The 22,248-nt window shown below is 36.8% G+C and overlaps 1 non-coding gene across 1 annotated transcript; it reads left to right on the top strand.

The window, feature by feature from the left end:
- The first annotated feature begins 746 nt into the window (after positions 1-746).
- LOC145044638 (small nucleolar RNA R71) lies at positions 747-853 on the top strand. The gene has a single exon (XR_013681585.1). It is a non-coding gene; the product is annotated as a small nucleolar RNA R71 (small nucleolar RNA).
- The last annotated feature ends 21,395 nt before the right edge of the window (positions 854-22,248 follow it).

Raw genomic sequence — 22,248 nt, 5'->3', positions numbered from 1 at the left:
TCACCATACTCACATTTTCCATTCTTGGATTATTCTCGGTGTTACTCGGCAGTTAGCCCGGTCTTCTTTCATTCACTTGATGTGCATGCTGTCCCAGCTGTTTCTCAATGTTGAGAATGGATGCCTGCTGATTCCTCAACATATTTCTGGTCTCTTGCATTGCTACATCGTGATCATTGTGTCTTTTTTCGGACGCGGTTATGAATCTAGTGAGCATTTCTTCTAAATTGGCCTTCTTTTCCATCACCGGCTCTTCCTTTTAATAGAATCCCCTCCCCTTCTGCTTGTATTTCTCCTCCTTAGCCTTTTTATATTCTTCGTATGGGAGCCATTCCTTCTTCGATTTCCTCCAATCTTCGTCGTATCTATCGCCACTAGAGTATAACACTTGAGCCTTTTTATTTCCATTTTCGTCTCGATCACAATCCTTGGTGAGGTGGGGCCTGCTACAATTTTCACATCCAACTCGAATAGCATGGATTGTTTGATCCATTTTTGTCATCCTTCTATCTAGACTATCGAGCTTAGCTATTACCGCTGCCATGCTATCATTCACCGAGTTCACTATTCCCCGACTTACTTCATTTCTCGGATTGTGGTAATCTCTAGAATGCTTAGAGAATTCTTTAATTAACTCCTTGATTTCCGGAGGCGGCTTTCTGGTGAGCGGGCCTTGTGAATCGAGCAGTTGCCTTATGGTGACATTGACTCCATCATAAAAAATGGAGACCTCTTGTTGGCTATTAAGGTCATGGTGTGGGCAATTTCTAAGCAAACCTTTGTATCTTTCCCAAGCTTCATAAAGAGATTCATCGGGTTGTTGCTCGAAGTTGACGATGGCTTTCTTCAACTTAGCTATCTTGGAAGGCGGGCAAAAATGGTCTATGAATTCCTCTTTCATCTTGGCCCATGTTGTGACCGATCCAGGAGGAAGTGACTTGAGCCAATCCTTCGCAGCACCTTTTAACGTGACTGGGAGCATGCGAAGTAGCTAGGTCTCGCGAGGCACATTTGGTACATTGAAGTAGTCAGCCACATCATTTACTTCATCCAAGTGCTTGTAGGCGTCTTCGTGATCTTTCCCGTAAAAAGGAATCTCCTTGAGTTGAGCGAGAATATGGCCCTTTAGCTCGAAAGTAACGGTTGCGGGAATTGCGGGTTGCACAAGTCCCGGGCCGGTGTCATCATGCATCCTCTTCTTCCATTCCCCCATGGGGATTTCATCGATATTAGCCATAGCGGTAGCTAAATCGTCTTCAAACTCGGATTTGTGCTCGTATGTGGGTTCGTCTTCTTCTTCGGTCTCGTACTCGGTGTCTTTTTGAATTGGGTCTTCGGTTGTCAACGAGGCACTAGATTCTCCTGATTTGTTGCTCCTTTTCTTGTTGAAAACGGACTTGGGGTTTTTGAGTGGTGAGTTCTTTGAAGAAGCGGATTCTCCAACGGTTTTGCCATTGCTCCTTCTTAGTGCGGTTTCCAGATCTTCAAGAGGGGGGACCAGAGGTGTATCAGATCCTCGGGTCATGAAACAACTGCAAACAAAACAGAAAACGCATAAAAAGAACAAAAAATAATAAAATTAAAGGTGATTTAGCGTCGGACTCGCCGAGTCTGCGCGAATGCACTCGGCGAGTCCAAGGTAAAATCAGGTTTTTTTTTTCTTTTTTTTATATACTACCTACTAAATTAAACAGAAATTAACTTTGTGTAAGATAAATCTCACACAAAGGATCGATTGAATTAGATTTTTAATGCTAATTTTTGAACCGTTCCCCGGCAACGGCGCCAAAAACTTGATGTGCGTAAACTCACTTAGTTTTAATCCTACTTTTAGTTGTAAAATAAACACACAAAGGCAGTGTACCTATCAGGTGTGGAATAGTTTAAGCAAGTAGGGTATCAAACACAGGGAACGGCAAATTAAAAATAAAAACTAATTCTATCTAAATTAACTAATAAGTAGAGGGTTTTCTTTAGTTTTACAAGACTAGAAACTTACTAACTATTACTTAATCTAAAAACTAGAAAAACAAAGAATTAACTAGATTCAATAATACGAAGGAACTTCTGTTTAGTTCAACTCAATTGATCCTATGGTTGTTTTCAAGGTAATAGTGCAATGGATTAATTCTTTTGTTGGCTACCAATTCAAATGATTAGGTTCGCGTTCACTACACTAATCCTTAGCAAATAAACTAACTTAAACAGTGATCAGTTGTCTAATTCAATTTAGTTCACTAGATTAATTATTCGGATTACTTTAGACTCACAAAAGTTAATCAATTTGGTTTTAATTAACCTCTTGTTGATGGTCATCACACAAGCTTGCACATAAATTTACTTAATTTTCTTATTAATCCTAGTTTCATGTTCATTAGTCCTAGACATATAACAAAGTGGTCACAAGGTATATAAGGTTGATAATCAAACGATGTTCATGCTATTTAATTACCTTCCTATTAACAGAAAATTAATTATCATTCACACACAAGGTTCTTTAGCAAGCTAAAATAACAAATGAATCACCAACATTGAATTAATCCTACCAATAATCAAACCATAGTCTCAATTTTGTATCCCCAAACAGAAGTTTAAGAGTTTTAGCTCATGATTGAAGTAAATAACAGCACAAAAACGAATTCTAATTGTCTAACCATAGTGGAAAACAAAAGATTAAGTATAATGATGGAATTTGCCTCAAATCTCCTTCGGGATTGAATTGTAGCTTCTATCCTCGTCTTCTAGGGTTTCTCTGGCCTCTGAATCGTAGCTAATTACTCTAGAATTATCCCCGAAGTTTTTTTCTTCGATCTGAGAAGTTATCTATTTATTTGCGTATCGACTCGTCGAGTCCGTCTGACAATCTTCGTATACAATAAGCATCTGGGTTCCCGAGTCATTATCCTCATTTGGACTCGCCGAGTAGTCGACCCTACTCGCCGAGTAGGTGCTATTTTTGGTGTTTTTCTTCTTTATCCAATTCCCGAGCTCCTAACCGCTTCTCCTGCTTCCTTTTGCTTCCGAGCTTCCTTTCTAGACTGAAAATACAATTCAAACACTTTTAAGTACCTTTTGTCCATGAAATGCAATAATTTCACTAATAAATGAATAAAAATCTATACTTAATACAAACTAAATATGCACATATCAATATCAAACATATTTTCCGAAACCAACGGATACCAAACATGATAATAAATATCTCTAACATTTAAAATAGACTTTGATACCATTTATGAGTTTTGAAAAGTTAATCTTTCAAACATGTAAAAAAGACTTTGTTACCAGTGAACGAGTATTAGAAAGTTAAAATCAATAATTTTTATAATACAATTTATAAACAGCAAATAAAAATGATTTAAAATAATTATTATTTTAAGATTATTTTAATAAAACCATTGAGAAGCATTTCCCCTAGAAAGCTTGCCGTGTTTAAGCTGGCTGGAAAGTAGGCAAAAAAATTTGGACTTTGCCAATGTGTTATGCCTGGAATAATATCCTTATGCACATCCTTCAGTATATCTTCATTGGGTTCAAGGGATTCATTGTTAATTTGTGGAAAAAACATCATAAATGGTCTCTATGGTTTTTCAAAAACTGAAGTTCAGTCCTTGTGGTTTAAAAACCTCATAGATGGTCCTTGTGCTTTCAAAACTTTTGACGATTGGTCCTTATTGCTAACTCCGTTAAGTATGTCCGTTAACTGAAGGGCATTTTCGTCATTTCACAACTACAGGGACCATTTATGATACTTTCATTTATTAAAAAAAATATGCAAAAGGGGTCCCACTTCTCTCTCTCTCTCTCTCTCTCTCTCTCTCTCAAACCATCAACATATTCCCCTTTGCTCAGCCTCCTAATGATCAACACACACACACTGACAAACATACACACACAACGATCTTCTCTTCGCGTACCCATCAGATGAGTGGCCTTCGAGTCGCACACAATGGAGCTGAAGCTGCCTATTAACTCCGATCTACAAACCTTAATTTCGACGGCGGTGGTTTCGATTTAGTTGGGGACGAAGCAAGGTCAGTATGATTGTAATGAATGATGTCGTGTAGGAGGTGGTCCATATGCTTTAGGAGTTTCTCGACTACCACCATTGTCCGCCACCACCACCTGCAACCACCTCCTTCTCCACATAGAAATCACCGGACTCCACCTGGGTTGAGGGTTTTAAACTTGGAGGAGTTTTCCAGATCTGCACTAGGGTCAGAGCTATTTAGAATGAATTCGTATTTGAAAAGCTAAACATGTGTGGCTGTATATGTGTGTGAATGTTTATGTCAATGTGTTCTTGGGTGGACATGAAATGTGTGTTCATCAGCTTTGGATTTCTTTCTTTCTCTTAAGGACCAATTGATTTTCTGGTTTTTTCTCTTCAAGAACAATCGATTTGATATGTTTGTTTCTGAACTGAAAATCGATTTTTGACCCCTTCATCGGTTCTTCATCCTTTAAGAACTCCACAAAAAGATACAAAAAGGGATCTTTGTGGAAGCTCTTGTTGGTGTTGTATTTCTTGAGCATCGATCCAATGTATTTTCAAGGGGAGAAGACTATGAAGAATCCTTTTTGTTATTATTTTTCTTTGGAATTCCGGGGAAGAATCATAGAGGAAGAATGACATTGATCAAAGCGATGATGAGGAAGTGGAGGAAAGAGATGGGCTATGCAATAGTTAGGTCTGATCCGAGAGAGAGAGAGAGAGAGAGAGAGAGAGAGAGAGAGAGAGAGAGAGAGAGAGAGAGAGAGAGAGAGAGAGAGAGAGAGAGATGGGGGTGGGACCCCTTGTGCATTTTTTTTTCTTATTTTTTTTAATAAATGAAAATATCATAAATGGTCTCTGTGGTTGTGAAATGACGAAAATGCTCTTTCAGTTAACGGACAAACTTAACGGAGTTAGCAATAAGGACTAATCGTCAAAAGTTTTGAAAGCACAAGGACCATCTATGAGGTTTTTAAACCACAGGGACTGAACTTCAGATTTTGGAAAACCACAAGGACCATTTATGATGTTTTTTCTAATTTGTGATATGCCAAAGAATATAGTTGCTGTGTATATACGATTCTTGGATACATAATTAGATTCCTCCTACAATAACTAGTACTGGGCTTATTTTAAATAATACCTTCTTTGTGGACGATTAAACATCTATCACTAGTAGTGGGCTTTTGCGAAACAATAACTTCTTTGTGGATTTTTCAACATTTGCATTTATTAAACTGTATGTGTATGGAAAGTTATGTGCGTGATATGTTGAAAATATTCAAACAAGTGACTATAAAATCTCATACGTTGTAATTCCAAAGAAAAGTTGTTTTCCAGCCTCCATTATTAAATCCTATTTAATTTGTTGACAAAAGAGAACCTAAGGTGACAATACTTTGGTGTACTATGAGTTACACATCAAATGAAAGTAACTGTTCTTGGAAATTTTGTTTTGCATCAAATGAAAGTAATTGTCGTTGGAAATTTTGTTTTTCTACGTGGGATGTCCGGGGCTTATTGAAGCCTGGACAAAATAAAAAACGAGGCACTTATTTGCCGTCTGAGACGACTTAATACCAAAAACAGTTTTTAAATAACATAAATAAATACACAAAAAATGGGCAGCCAAAATTTAGAGGCCCTACATCACCCATGCTGCATCTAAGGAAGCAATAACAAAAAAGGAACAACTTATAAACCTTTCCTATAATCAAATTGGACAAGATTGGGTTAATAGACTTGGGTTTGGATTTTTGGAGTCGGGCTAAAGCTAAAATTAGGCTCGGACTAATATATATATATATATATATATATATATATATATATATATATATATATATATATATATATATATATATATATATATATATATATATATATATATATAGGGTTAGGTTATAATGTGGATGAACAACTATTGTGCAGACGTGTGGACAGTGCTATTCTACGAGAATTACTAAGAGAATAGATTGTTTAGGAATGGAATATGTTCAACCTCACACAATCATCATCATTTCATGCATTCTCACTAATTCTTATTCATTTTTATTCTCACACATCGTTTTTCACTCATTTTCATTCTTACATGATATGATTCTAACAACATTCTGACAGAATGAGAATAATAAAAAAATATATCTACAATAACCTTATAAACGATTTAATTAGTGAGAATATGAATAATGAAAATAATTAAGCAAGATTGAACGTATTCACACTATCAAACAACATATTTTCTTTCTTATTCTCACAGAATAACATTGTCCAAACATCCACACAATAGATGTCAATCCACATTTGAACCTCTCTCTCTCTCTCTCTCTCTCTCTCTCTATATATATATATATATATATATATATATATATATATATATATATATATATATATATATATATATATATATATATACTACTTTATAAAAGAGATCTTATTATTTCTATAAATAGAATCAATATAATAATAATAATTTTTAAGACGTTCAAATCTTTAAGCTTAAACTACAACCAACTATTAATATAATAATATTATAATATATATCTTACAAATGATAATGCTAGAGATACAAGTATTAAAAACACATTTAAATTAGTATTTCCATATTTTTAGGGATTGAATTAGTATTTTCATCAATTTTGACTCAACTTGTACTCCTAAAATATCTCTTCTCTGGTATTTGGTGCATTCGAAATCTGAAACATTTCTTTTCGACAAATCGTTTGAAATTTAAAAGCTCATTCAAATTGGAGTTCCCTAATTTTTTGCATAAAATATAGTTGACTGGAGACTAATTCAAATCTTCATCTCCTTTTCCTCTTTGGAATCCACCACCACAATATTTTTTGGTTTTGGCATTGCACTTTTTATTTTTGTGAAACCGATCGATAATGGTGTAAGTGTTCTTAGAAATATAACAAGCCTCCGAATGGAACTAATTAATTGAGAATATATATATATATATATATATATATATATATATATATATATATATATATATATATATATATATATATATATATATATATATATATATATATATATATATATATAGGATCTGGTTCCTACGATGACTCATTTTAAAGTGAGGATTCGTGAGGATGTCATTTAAAAATTGAAAAAATCTAAAAAAAAAAATACAAATTATAAAATCGAACATAAGTCTATGTCCATAAGAAAATAATTTGGAAAAAAATTTGAATCATTAAAATTGATTCATGATTCAATTTTAATTTTTTATTTTGCATCATTATGATCCATGATTCAATTTTAATGATCCAATTTTTTTTTCCAATTTGTTTTCTCCCGGACATAGATCTATGCTCGAATGTTATGATTTGTATTTTTTTTTTATATTTTTTCTTTTTTTTTAATGAGTCCTCACTCAGGATAGTCATAAAGTTGCATCCCTTATCACTTCAAACCAACCAAGCATTTCTTATCGACCAAAATATGCTAAGAAACTAGATCTACAACCAAAGAATCATTAATATAGAAACTTGAGGACTTACAAATGGTCCAGAGAATGATTCCAAAGATGGAGAGGATTTGTTTCTTGATCCTTGGGCCAACACCTTCTTCTACTTCTTCCTTCAAAATGCAACAAAAGACCACAAAAAGCTTAACACATAACAACGGAGGCTAGGATTAGGGTTTCTGATCTTGAGAGGGTAATGAAAGCTGAGTGATCATGAAACCCTAGCCATAATGTCCTTTAACCACAAAAAGCTCAACACATAACAATGGAAGCTAGGGTTAGGGTTTCTGATCTTGAGATGGTAATGGAGGCTAAGTGATCACAAAACCCTAGCCATAATGTTCATTAAAAAGGGCCCAAAACCCAAGGATTGTGGTTTTCTCCAAAATCAAATGCTACGTCATGGCACTTATGGCCACACTGTGGCATGTCATTAAATCTCGTGATCATGAAAACATCGCCACATCGTGGTGAAGCTCCACCATGTCGTGGTCATCCAACATTGAAAACTGAAAGTATAATGAATCGACTCATACCTGAAACAGGTGTTACATCTCTTCACCACTTGAATAAGACTTCGTCCTCGAAGTCTGCTATTGTAAATAACTCGGGGTAATGCTCTCTCATCTCCTCTTCCGAATCCCATGTCCACTCAGAACCCTTTCGGTGCTGACATTACAACCTTATCAGCTCAACTACCTTGGTGCGCAAGATCTTGGACTTCTTGTCAAGAATCGCTACAGGTCTCTCCATATAGTTCATGCGCTTATCCACCTTGTTAGGTCGATATTAGTTGCGAAAAGTCAATTTGGTAGTTTTCTTTAGGTGAAGCATCGGTAAATAGCGAAGGTTCGCATGAGTTTGTTATCTTAATGTATTTACTAGCGAAGCATCTATAAATAGCAACGGTCCACATAATTTCGTTATCTTAATGTATTTACTAGCCATCTATAAGTTTCATATTGTCATGTATAGTCCTAGTTTTTTTATTCTCTGCTTACCCTATAAATAAGGTAGGTGCATAGAGGGTAGATTAACTTTCGTATCAGCCTTTCATTGTACTCAAATTCTTTGTGCTTTTCTGGAATAAATGTGTTGAAACAAGATCTTATTTAGATCGAAGTGTTCTTACTCTGTTTTTCTAATTGGTTAACTAAACCTCAATTCTAAATAACTTATTAATTGGTATCAGAGCAAGAATCATTACATCGATTGAATAATCCTTTGAAATTTTTATCTTATTGAGTCGATCTTTGCTATATTTCCGCAAGATATAAACGTAATTCTTCGTTTAATCGATTGTGATTAATCGATTAGGTGTTAGTATTTTTCATTCAATCCCACATCTAATTCATTTCTCATTAAAAAAATTCCTCATTTCACTCAATCCAATGGAAAATCTCAACGTTAACACAATGATGAATTTCGCAAACTTGCTTGGATCTGCAACCAAGGTTCCAATGTTAATTCTTGAGTACTACGATCAATGGGTGTATCGTATGGAGGATTATCTCAACGGTATTGATGAAGAACTTTAGAGATCTGTTTAATCTAGAACATATCATGTAGATTTAATTCAAGTTGTTGGAAATGTTGTTGCAGCAAAAGACATGATTTCACATGGAAAGAAGAAGAAAGTGAATGACAAAAGAAGTCTCTGTGAACTGGGAGGATCTCTTCCACCTGTTTTTTACAATTATATTCGAAGTTGCACTACAACAAACAAGATCTGGGATACTTTGAAGGAAAACTATCAAGGAAATAAAAGAACAAAGAGTTCTGTAACGAAGTGCTTGTCTGAATTGGCAAAGTTTAAGCAAAAGGAGAATGAGAGTATCGAGGCATACTACAATAGGAAAAATGATTTGATCTTCAAATGTAACTAATATGGACTGGTTCGTACAACCTTGGAGTTAAATATCACCTTTGTATTCATACTCAGAAAGGAATGGAGAAACATTTTTCTGATGATAAAGACATAGAAGAGTTTCGATACATACTCATTATCGAATCTCTATAATATTCTCAAAGCGCATGAATTGGAAGTAATGGAGATAGTTGAAGAAGACAAAATGAATTTCGGATGTTCGATGACACTTGTATCTAAGATAAATGCAAAGGAGGATGAGTCTGATGAAGAAGAAGAGAAAGAAGACGTAGAAGGTTTTATTCTCAACTTTGAAGATGAAGTTGTTACCTATTATTCGAATAATATGGTGAAAGGTTCTACAAGAAGTCGATAAGTGGAAATTTCAAGAATAGTTTGGAGAAGAAGTCGATGACTAATCTTGGTGCAAGTCATAAAGGAGTTGCAAAATTAGAGAAGAAAGAAGAATAATGGATGGTTGAGAAGCAATTAAAGGGTAATTCATGGTACAAGTGTAACTATTGCAATGGTCACAATCATCTGGCAAAATATTGTATGTTGAGGAAGAAAGAGGTGAAGAATGAGAAAGTGAAGGATGAAGCCTATTATGCAAAGGGACTTGAAGAAGTGTGTGCTCAATAAAAGAATCTCTTTCTAATAGCAAAGGGTGACGATGATAGTGAGGGAACATATCAGATGTGGTTCTCGGGGTCAGATGATGGGGAAATGTGTTATACCACCCACAGAGTGTTGTTTGCTAAACATGAGGGAGATGAATCAAGAGGAAAGAGCAGGTTCGTGAATGATGAGGAAGATTGTGATGATGGAAGGATAAAGAATGTGAAGGGAAAGGAGAGTGATGAAGAAGATGAGGAGAAAACTAGGAAGTGCTTCGTTACAACCGCACCAAATCCCCATTGACAACAAAGGAGCATGATCATTTTGTTTCTCTCAATATTCCTTTAAATTCTTATCATGCTATTTCTTCTGATTTTGATGAAACTTGCTCTTATCTTAATTACATGTTGATTTCTATGAGTAATGAAACTGAGAAATCTAAGGCCTTACTATACAAAGCTAGAAATAAGTTGGAGGAGAAGAATAGTAAGTTAGAATTAGCCATAAGTGAATGAGCCATACCTTTATAACGATGAATGGTTCTTGATTCACATCAAAATGTATGACGGTTCACTTTTATTGGGAAGTACAAAGTATCCATTGGATGGGACGTTCTATGTGATGTCTCATGGCTCAAGAAAAGTGATCATCATTTTTTTACACATGGAAGTTCAGGGCATCGATGGTTCACTAATTCACTTTCCATGAGGCATTGTCTCATTGGAACAATGTTTGAATTTGAATTTGACATTGTTTATTTAAGGACGACATGATCATTCAGTTTCCTTTTTCACATTTTCGGCATTCACGCAAAAACCCTAAATTCACTTTGCAATCAAGTCCCAAATTCTCTCTCAATCATTCATCACGTCTACTCAAAACATTGTGGTTGATTAATTCAACAAAAATGATGAAGAAATCTCTCAACCAACTATGAAGATTCCGAGCAACAATATTTGGTTCAACCCATTGATCAAGGTTTATCCTGACAAGTTGAAGATGCTTATTCAAGTGTTGAATGATTCAATTCTCACTCATGCTTTACTTACTTCTTTTTCTATATCCATGAAATGGTTATCTTTGGCTTCTTTAACTGATGTGTATAATAGAACTACAGAGATTGTTACATTTCAGTTGATCATGAACAAGAGAAAACGCTTGACTAAGAAGCAATTTTCCCATATTTTGAAATTATCGTCTGATGGAGAGTTCAATGAGGTTACGAGTGAACAAGTAGTGAACATGTTCAATGAAATGGGGAATCATCCAACTCTTTCAGTTGTTAGCCATTTCAAGAAGTCAAATCTTCCAGAGGTATGTAGTTTTTCTTTGGCTTCACTCTTCGTTGTTTAGCATGGAGGATTTTTGGGTTAGATAAAGCTAAACTCAGGCTCTACACTATTATCATTGGTTTGTACTATGGCCCAAATTTGGATTATGCGTCATTGCTCTAGGTTAAGTTTGGTAACTCATTTTCTCATTCGAAGATGACTAATGTAGTATCTAGTGCTCGTTTTTGGAGTTTGGTTTTACATGAGGTTTATACTTAAGAAGGTATTCCACTACCTGTCGATGATGATGTTGCCACATTTGCTCAAATGACTATTCCTAAATCTATCATAGATGATCCGGTTGTATTTCCTATGGTTGGTCGAATTCCTGACACAATTCTTAATTAGGTGTCTCCTACCAATACGATTTTGATTAACTACAAAGCTTATATGGATCCAACTTCTACTGGTATTCTTCCTAAGAAGGTTACTTTTAAAGCTGTGGAGGGATCTTCCAAATAAGCTAAGCTCAAGTCGAAGAATAAGCAAATTGTGAAAACTAAAGTAGTTGAGGAGGAGGTGTCTATGAAAATTATATTGTATCTGCGAAGTTAGGAAAGGGGTTCTTAAGAAAACAAAGAAATATATTTATGTGAAATCTACAAGTGTTGGTTCTACAATGCAACCCTGAAAAGATTTATAAGAGGGTTATTGAGGATGTTCCTACTTAAGAAGGTGAAAATACTACTCAAGAGGCTATCCCTAAGAAGCCTAAAAGATATAGTTATAGATGGCAAAGCAAGGTGTTATGCTCAAAGGTGTTTCTACTCCTGATTCTCCAAACACAAAAAAGAGAAAAGCGTAAGCAGTCGTGCAGAGATTGAAGAATTTTAAGCCTTCTCCTGTTGAAACACCAATAAGGATTAAAACAAATTATGATATGAAAGCCACAGGGGATGCATTGGATGGTTCGTTTCATGTTTCACCCAGGAAGGATACCTCAGTCAAATCGAATTTCAAAGAGGCATGTACTCCTAATGTCAATGTGAACATATCTAATATGGACGCAAACATCAATTCTGGTGAACAACTAATAACATCACTCCCTAAGAAGACAAATCTCACACCACCCGAAGTTTTGTATTCCAAGTCCAATATGGAGGAGGACGAAACTTCAAACATCAATGCGAACTTGTCTAATAAGGACACAAATGTTACCATGAGTGATGGGAATTCAACTTCAACCATTGATACTACAACTGTTCCACCACCACCACCACCTTCATCACTACCAAAAACATCTACCATTCCACTTACATCCATACCAGATGTATCACCAACTTTAAAAGAAGCCATATAACAACCTATTACAACTTTATTTTCATCTCAATCCACATAGGTTGAGCAAACTGTTAACGAAGAAGAAGGTAACGATGATGTTATGGTTGCCTTTTCAGACTTGGAGTTCCATCCAAAAGAAGATGATGTTCCTGATAATGTTATTATGTTGGGTAAACAATTCAAAACTCTAAATTCTAAGTTGAATCTGATTCTACATTTTTTGAATGATAGTGTTGGGAAGTCAAGTGTTAGTGGGTTTGAGGTCAAATATTTGTGAAAGGCTCACAAGACCTTCACAAGGACTCTTATTGAAGATGTTGATAAACATATTGATGAAAGGTTGGCTACTCATTCTTGTAGTTTTGATTATGAACATACGAAATTACAAGATGCTACTCACATCATGTGATATTTGAGAAGCTAGTGACTGATTTCATGGATTCTATTGAGTTGAAGATTAAGGAACAAATTGACTTATTTTCCAAAGTACTTTAGAAACTTGATAATTTTTGTGATACTTAATGGGAAGGTTAATGTGTTGATTCGAGCTACAACTCGTTTGGTGGAGGATCTTACTGTTTTCAATAATGATTACTCTGGAAATTTGAAATTAAAAAATGAAGCAGATGGTAAAGTGTTTGATAAAATTGAGAAGTCTCTTACTCGATTTCAGTAGACTCTATCTAAATTTGATCTAACTTCACAATCCAGAAGTCTCTTACTCGATTTCAGTAGACTCTATCTAAATTTGATCTAACTTCACAATCTTGGATTTCTCAAGAATCTCTCTCTACAATGTTTTCCACTGTTGAGTCAAGCTTTAATTATGAATTGGCTGTTATATCGGATTTGGTCCTTCGTCTTCCAACTAATGCTCCATGTTCTGTGAATGTGTCGCAAGGGAGAGAAAAAGGAGGTTGGTTCGTCTAAAGGATTTAGTGAAGACAGAGGCATAGTTGTGGGAAGAGTCATGTCTACTTAAATTCCCACTTCGCTACCAATGAAACCTTAGTGACAACTTCAACAACATAAACAACACAGAATGCTCCAAATGTCATTGTTGACTTATCCATATTGAAAAAGAAAGGGATAAGTATTGGAGAAGGAGGCTTGATTTCTGTTGTGGTTAAGACTACATCAACTGTTGATTCCAAAGATAGATGGAAGGATGTTCAATTCGAGCCCTCAATTGAAGAAAATAAAAGGTTGCAAGAGATTGAGTTGGAGAGGATGAGGCAGTTGAATAGAATTATGAGGCAGAGAAAAGATTATCCACCTGGTCTTAACAAAGGCGATCCAAAAAAAGTTTGGAATTGCAAATTGATTGAAAGTTCAACTTTTAGTGAAAATGAAGACTTTATGGTTAAGCCAAGGCAGAGTTATGTAATTGAGAATATAGAGTTTAGTCAACTGTATTTCCCAGTTAGTTACTCGTTGATTATGTTTTCTCAATTTAAACTTGTTGAGAATTACCAGTATAGGGAGAAACTTAAAAATTTGAAGATTCGATTTCATGCAGTATTAGGAAAGATTGAGGAAGAGTTATGGTTATTGGTGAAAATCATCAAGTTCCTATCAGTTACTCCTGATGTGATATTAGAAGGAGTGTTGCAGAACTTTTGTTACAAGGTGGTTCATGCAAATAAGATGCTATTTGAGTTAACAATTTCATATTTTCCACTTATGAATGTGAATGTGAATGTTTCAACTGCATTATTGATGGATGATCTTAAAAATACTGATATTCCAGACAAAACTACTTATGTTCTTAGATATGGGCATCTCAAAACTTTTGTGGATGCTTATGTTGTGCATTTGGCTCTGACAGATATTGATCTCTCTACTCACTTCAAAATAAGATTGAAAGTTCCTAAGGCATTGTTAAAAGAAAAAATAAGCATAAAGGATTATGAAGATGGAGATATTGTTCATGATCCTCTTGGAGTTGTGTTCATTGGAAAAGGGGAGAAGGATAATATAAAAAAGTTTTATTTCATGTCGATGATGTTGAAAGATACTCGAATTCACATTTTACTAGTATCCTACTATACATCAACAATTGTCAATGAAACGAGAATGAACACAGAGCAAAGATTAGGAAGATCATCCGTTGGTATGTAAAGATACAGGAAGTTTTGCTACGGACTGTAAAGATACTACCTAACGTTTGAAGATTCGTCTTTCCTAAAAAATAGGGGGGATGTTAGGTCTATATTTGTTGTGAGAAGTCGAATTGGTAGTTGTCTTTAGGCAAAGCATATGTAAATAGCGAAGTTCCACATGACTTGGCTATCTTAATGTATTTTCTAGGTATCTATGAGTTTCGTACTGTCATGAATAGTCTTAGTATTTTTTGATTCCGCAAGTACCCTATATATAAGGTAGGTACTTAGAGGGTAGAGTAACTTTCTGTAACGACCAAAATTTCGAAACAATTAAAACTTTTCAAAACAATCCATTTTAATAACGTTGTTACAAAAAGGTTTTCAATGCATTATTTAACAGAGTATTTTTCCCAGATCCATTTCATAAAACACCAACGCGAGGAACGGTACGATCACGCCTTTGCCTTGCCACAGACTCCTGAGAACCAGAAAACATAAAAACCACAACTGTAAGCCCGAAAGCTTAGTGAGATACCCCCAAAATACCAACCACATCTACGCCCTTCCAGGCCACAACCTTCCGGTCCAAAACATATCGCCTTCCAGCCCATAGCGTAATGCCTTCCGGCCCATAACACATTGCCTTCCGGCCCATAACATATCGCCTTCCGGCCCGCAACATAAAAAGCATACATATCATCATAGAACCTAGAACAACCATGCATACCGGGTTACAATCCATACCAGACAGCCATACACATAACATGTAATCATATAACAGTTCACAGTTAGCAAATCGATCAACAGATCACATAACATATCATTACCCTAACCAAGATACCAGCCTAGCCGATCACTAGCATAACATCACCCTACGACTCAACCAACACAATAATTATGCACATACGCCTTTCCAGGCCATGACCTTCCGGTCCACATCGCATTGCCTTCCGGCCCGCAACATGTAATGCCTTCCGGCCCATAACGTAACGCCTTCCGGCCCATATCCCGCAATATCATACAACAGACAATTACCCGGATTTCCATCCGATAAAAGGGTCGGCCTTGGTGCCTTAAACCCTATAGATATAGTGAGGATAACTCACCTTGAAACTGCCGACTGAACAGATAACCCAAGCTGCTCGATCCCTGATACGATCTCCACCACTGGACAGCCACCAATGCACTGAACTCAAAACCATAATCAACAATTACCAAAATACCCATGGAAACCACTGGTCAACCCTTGGTCAAAGACTGGGTCAAAGTCAACCCCTGACTGACCCTACTCGCCGAGTCAACCCTATGACTCGCCGAGTTCCCAAGTCAAAACTTCGCTCAATCCGCGACCTAACTCGCTGAGTCACCCCGAGACTCGTCGAGTCCAACAATTCTGATTCCACTCGCACACAACTCACCGAGTCCTCCCTTGGCTCACCGATTCTTTGACTCAACCAGGAAATATTGGGACTCTTCGACAAGACTCGCCGAGTCCAAGAACAGACTCGCCGAGTCTAAGGCTATCTTCAACCTACTCGTCGAGTTGTTCATCCAACTCGTCGAGTTCCAGACCATCTTCATCCAACTCGCCGAGTTGTTCTTCCAACTCGTCGAGTCTCAGCTCGTCTTCAAGCAACTCGCCGAGTCCACCCATGTGACTCGCCGAGTACCAGCGGTCTGAATCAATACAGAAGCATCCCAGGCCATGCAATTGGTCCAAAACATAGATCTAGCCTCCTACAACCCGTCCATCACGTAAAGTGGCAAACTTTACGTGAATCCATGAAGATCTAGGCATTATACACATTAGGGCTAAGGTTTGAGACAAGATAGTTTCACTACGTACTCAATCACAGGGACTTTCAGGCATTCCAACCCTTCTCCATTCCAGATCTGAGGTAGCAACCTCAGATCTAACCTCTAGACTCCAAAACACCAATAGATGTGATCTCAACATCCCCAAAAGTGAAGAATCTAGACAATAGCAGCTCAAGAACGAGATTTTACCTTCAAAGAATGCCCTAATCTGCAAGGAAACTCGAATCCAAGCAAAGCCCCTTGCTCTACACCTTCAAACTTCCAAACTTTCTTCAACAATTACTTCTCCAAGCTCCAATCCACTCAACAATGGTGCTTCTCCACGATTTTAGGGTTTCAGGGACTCAAAGGGGTGATAAAGAGCCTGGGGAGGAAACATAATGCTCTTTATATAGGGCTCAACCCCGAGAATTGGGGTTTTCTCCAATCAGCGCCTACTCGCCAAGTCCATCTCATTGACTCGCCGAGTCGGCTATTTAACACGCGACCAAGTCGCGATTCTACTCGCCGAGTCCATCCATGGACTCGCCGAGTCACTCTTTTCCAAATTACACTTTTAGCCCTTCCACTCAACTCTTGCTATTTCGGGATGTTACACTTTCGCATTAGCCTTTCACTATACTCAAACTCTTGGTCCTTTTCTGGAATAAACATGTTGAAACCATATCTTATTTAGATCGACATGTTCTTGCTCTATTTTCTTAATCAATTAACTAAAACATATTTCTTAACAAATTGTCACACCTGAATATCATCCAATGGTACCACTATAGAATCTTCGGCCATGCACTTCCGCAGTTGAGAGATATGAAACGTGTTGTGAATTTGGCTCAGTTTGGCTAGTAAATCCAATCGATATGTAACCTTGCCCACCGAGGCAAGGATCCTAAAAAGAGAAATGAATCTGGGGCCTAGCTTTCCCCGACTTAATTAATCCAATGACACATTTTCCAATATGACACCTTCAGGAGCACAAAATTCCCAACCTGAAACTCAAGGTATGAATGGATTTTGTATGCATAGCTCTTCCGATGGCTCTGTGCACCTATTGAATCAACTTGGTGGTCTTGAGCACCATCTCGATACTCCCCATGACTTATCCCACCTCGGCCCAGCAGATGGCGTCTGACACTTCCTCCCATAAAGCATCTCAAAAGGAGGTCGGTCAATTCTGGTGTGATAACTATTATTATAGGAAAACTCAACTAAAGGAAGGTACGTATCCCACCTCCCACCAAAATTAAGCATGCATGCCCGAAGCATATCCTCCAATGTCTGGATAGTCCACTCGCTCTGACTGTCGGTATGTGGGTAGAAAGTTATGCTAAAGTGAAATTGAGTACCCAACTCCTCGTGGAATTTCTTCCAGAATATTGAAGTAAATCGAACATCCCTATCCGAGACCACTGATACAAGAATTCCATGACATGCCACAACCACTCGGATATGGACATGTGCCAATATCCTCACAGAGATGCTCTCCTAAATGGGGATAACATGCGCATTCTTGGTCAACTGATTCACGATGACCCAAATCGAATCCACCCGCCGCGTGGTTTGCAGTAACTTCGTGATGAAGTCCATCGTGATCTCTTCCCATTTCCACATAGGAATACCCAACGACTCCCTCTTGTCATGAGGTCGTTAATGCTCTGCCTTGACTTTCTTGTAATTCAAGCACCTCTCCAAGTACCAAGCCACATCCTGCTTCATATAGGGCCACCAATAATCCAGTATGGGGTCTTTGTACTTCTCTATCGCACTCATATGGATAGAGAGTTTCGGCTCATTTGCCTCCTTCATCAGTACTTGTCATGCACCACCCCAATAAGGAACCCAAATCCTTTGATACAAGGTCAAATGTCCCCTATTGTCATAATCAAAAGAGGACAACTGGCCCACGATGCACTCACTCTTGCAGTGCTCCTCCTTCATTGCATCAACCTAAGCATAGCGAATCTGCTCCAGTAATGGGGTAATCACCATCATCCACAAACATAGGTCCTAAATAGGTGCTCCAATCGTCTTGCAACATAGCGCATCAGCCACCACGTTGGCCTTTCCAGGGTGGTATAAAAATCTCGCAGTCATAGTCCTTCACTACATCCAGCCACTTACACTGCCTCATATTCACATTTGGCAGATCCATCAAGTACCTCAAGCTCTTGTGATCCGTATAAATTGTACAGCGGACCCCATAGAGGTAATTTTATCAAATCTTAAGGGCGAAAACCATAGCCTCCAACTCCAGATCCTGCGTAGGATAATTCGCCTTATGAGGCTTCAGCTGCTTTAACGCATAAGAAAACACCGTTGCATAAGCACTATGCCCAATCCCATGATAGATGCATCACAATAAACCATGAATTCATGAATTCCCTAGGGAAGAGTCAAGCTCATAGCCTCACACAATTTCTGCCTCAGAGTCTCAAATGTTTCCTGCTGCTCAGGCCCCCAACGGAAGGTAACTGTCTTCTTCGTCAACCTGGTTAACGAAAATATGATCCTAGAGAAATTCTCAATGAACCTCTAATAATACATGTTAAGCCAAGGAAACTCCGAATCTCGGATGGAGAACTCGAAACCTCCCACTCCATAAAAGCCTCTATTCTTGCCAGATTGACCAATATACTCTTCTGATTGACGAGGTATCCCAAGAATTGCACCTCACACAACCAGAACTCAGATTTGGAGAATTTTTCATAAATCCTCTCCCTCCTCAAAGTCTCCCTTACCTCTAGGTGATCCTCATACTTCTCCTTGGTCTTATAATAGACCACGATATCATCAATGAAGAAGATTACCAACCGACATCGGCCTATAAACCTTTTTCATAAGGTCCATGAATGTTGTTGGTGCAGTGGTGAGCCTAAAAGGAATCACCACGAACTCATAGTGACCATATCAAGTTCTGAAAGTTGTCTTCCGAACATATTCATCCGGAAACCTCATCTGATGGTAGCCTAAATGCAGATCATTCTTGGAAACCAAGATGAACCATGTAGTTGGTCAAACAAGTCATTGATCCTCGAAAGTGGATAACGGTTCTTCACTATTATTTTTTTCAGCTCCCGTTAATTGATGCACATCCTGTGGGAACACTTTCTTCACAAACATTATCGGTGTTCCCCAGGGTGAACTACCCGACCTGATAAATCCTTTGTCTAACAACTCCTGTAGCAGTGTAGACAACTCCTGCATCTTAGGTGGTGCTAACCAATAAGGTGCCTTGGCTATCCGAGCCGCACTCGGTACTAGATTAATCTGGAACTCAAAATGCCACTCTGGAGGAAACCCAGGAAGATCATAAGGAAATACATCAGGATACTCTTGGACGATCAACACATCATCATCCATCTTCTTCCCCTCCTCTCTAGCATCCATTACATAGGCTACAAAACAAGAACAACCATGTCGTATATCTCCTAGCTCTCCCCACTGAAAAGAGAGTTGGTCCATGCTGAGCACACTTTCCATGAATAATTAGTTCTCTCCCACTTGGGGTTCGAACCCAAACCAATTAATGCTCATAGTCAATCAACGCCCTATTAGGGCTCATCCAATCTGTAATACTTGTTTCTTAGCATCGAGACTTATACTATTATTGTGTTTATTATGAAAGTAAATTTTGACATATGTTGTAATAATTTATGCCTAAATGAGTGTTCTTGAGTAAAAGAATTTACATTGTAGATGTTATAGTTGAAAGGATAGTTTCAGAATAAAAAATGTGTGAAATGTAGCGAAAACCAAACCTCACAACGTGAGTAAAGAAGCGCACGACATGATAGTGAAAGACTGGTGATTAAGTTACATAAGTGAACAGTAGTAGTAACCTACTTTTCTATCTCACGACATGAAAATAGGTACTCATGACGTAAGCAAAGTACAACACCTGATATTATTTTCGACGGACCTCGTTTTGTCAAAAAACAAAAGTGTTAGGAAAAAAGAGACTCACGACGTGAGCCCGAGCAGACCATAAAAAAATAATTATGTCTTAAAACTAGGGCATTCGCACCCAAACATAAAAACACACACTTAAGGTGTGAAAACCCCCCAATTAAACCCTAGAAGTCAGTTCTTGAGGAGATCACTTGATTTAAACAAACAAATGGTGGATTAAGGTAAGAATCACTTGTGTTAACACATTTGATTTCAATTTTGAGCAAGATTTCTTGTTAGTTTTGATGAAACCCTAGATGAACGGTACATGCCTTGTTGATTATGATGGGTTAGGGTTTAGGTTAAATAGCCTAATTATGTTTATTTCCATTGATTTGAGTATCATGTGAATGAAGGATATTATGTGTGATGTTTGATGTAATTTTTTTTTGAAAAGGAAGATATGGTCTTAATAAGTAAAGGCATATGATGCTATTAATTTATATGATAGTAAAACTGTATGAGAAAGTTATTTATGGATGTTAAATAATTGAGAAACATAGAGTTAAAGATTTTAAGATGTTATATTAATCATGATCATAAATTCAAATCATATGAATGGTTTAATAATTAGTGATCTTGAAACTTTATTAAATAAGGAATCAAGAAAGGATTCTTGGAAGGGAGGAGAAATTGTTGGAGTATCATCCTCACAAACCATAACTAAGGGAAGTAACTTCCTTTTTACTCATAATGATAGATGTATATTTTTCATTGTTTATGTAGTTTATTATGATTATTCAATTTTATTATGTTGAGATTTTATGATTAAAGATAAAATTTTACTTAAATAAGGATTTGGAAAGTATGATGATTAAATGAGAATTTAGTGATATGATTAAAGAGGCCAAGTGTACAAGTGAGATGATTGGTAAAATAATTAAGATAAATGTTTGAGAATATATTGATTAACTATATGATTGAGATGATATCATACGAGGTTATATTTGAAGATGAATTAGTGACGATGATCAAATATATGGAAATGAGCATTCCATATGAGATTATTAAGTTGATTACACGAGACTTGTACTAAAAGACAAGTTAGTATTGATAACCAAAATTATGGAAAAGAGTATTCCATAATCAATGAGTATTGATCATATTATAATCTCTATATGAGATTATTGTTATTATAACGAAACAAATATGATAATTGAGAAATACCATCTTGTATTAACCGGATGGGAATGATGTATCAGTATGGAAACAACTATTACTAACTAAGCATTATGATCATATTATTGATTATTTATGTTTTCAGGTAATAGGCATATGGATCGAGGGAAGGTAGTAAAGGTGTAGTCATGTTTTGAAATCAATTTTTGAAACTTAACTTGATTTGTAAATATTGTTTCTTTTGTAAACCTATCTCGGTCCTGTAGCATTTAACTATGTATGATATAAACTTGTGAATTATGGTTAATGATGTGTACACTTTCGTAAAAAAATATAAATAAATAAATAAATAAATTAGTGTACTTATTTTAGTCGGGTGTCACAAGTTTGGTATCAGAGCTTGGGGTTTAAGTGAAATTGGGTTTTTCAAAATAGATTTATACCTAACTAAAACCAAGAGGAGTAGCATGAGATGACTACTCCACACTGTTGTATGCATGTAATGAGTATTGATTTATAAGGCAGGGTCATAGTCAGCGCCTCACAGTCTTTGTATCAGGGTCTCAAAAGCTTCATGTTACTCATGCCCCCAACAAAAAGTGACAGTCTTCTTCGTCAATATAGTTAGAGGAACTGCTATCTTGGAGAAATCATGAATGAACCTCCAATAGTAACCTACCAACCCAAGGCAACTC

This window comes from Lactuca saligna, chromosome 4 (genome assembly GCF_052625555.1).
Source record: "Lactuca saligna cultivar CGN05327 chromosome 4, ASM5262555v1, whole genome shotgun sequence".
Taxonomy (NCBI): domain Eukaryota; kingdom Viridiplantae; phylum Streptophyta; class Magnoliopsida; order Asterales; family Asteraceae; genus Lactuca; species Lactuca saligna.
This window is presented reverse-complemented; position numbering and strand designations above follow the sequence as displayed.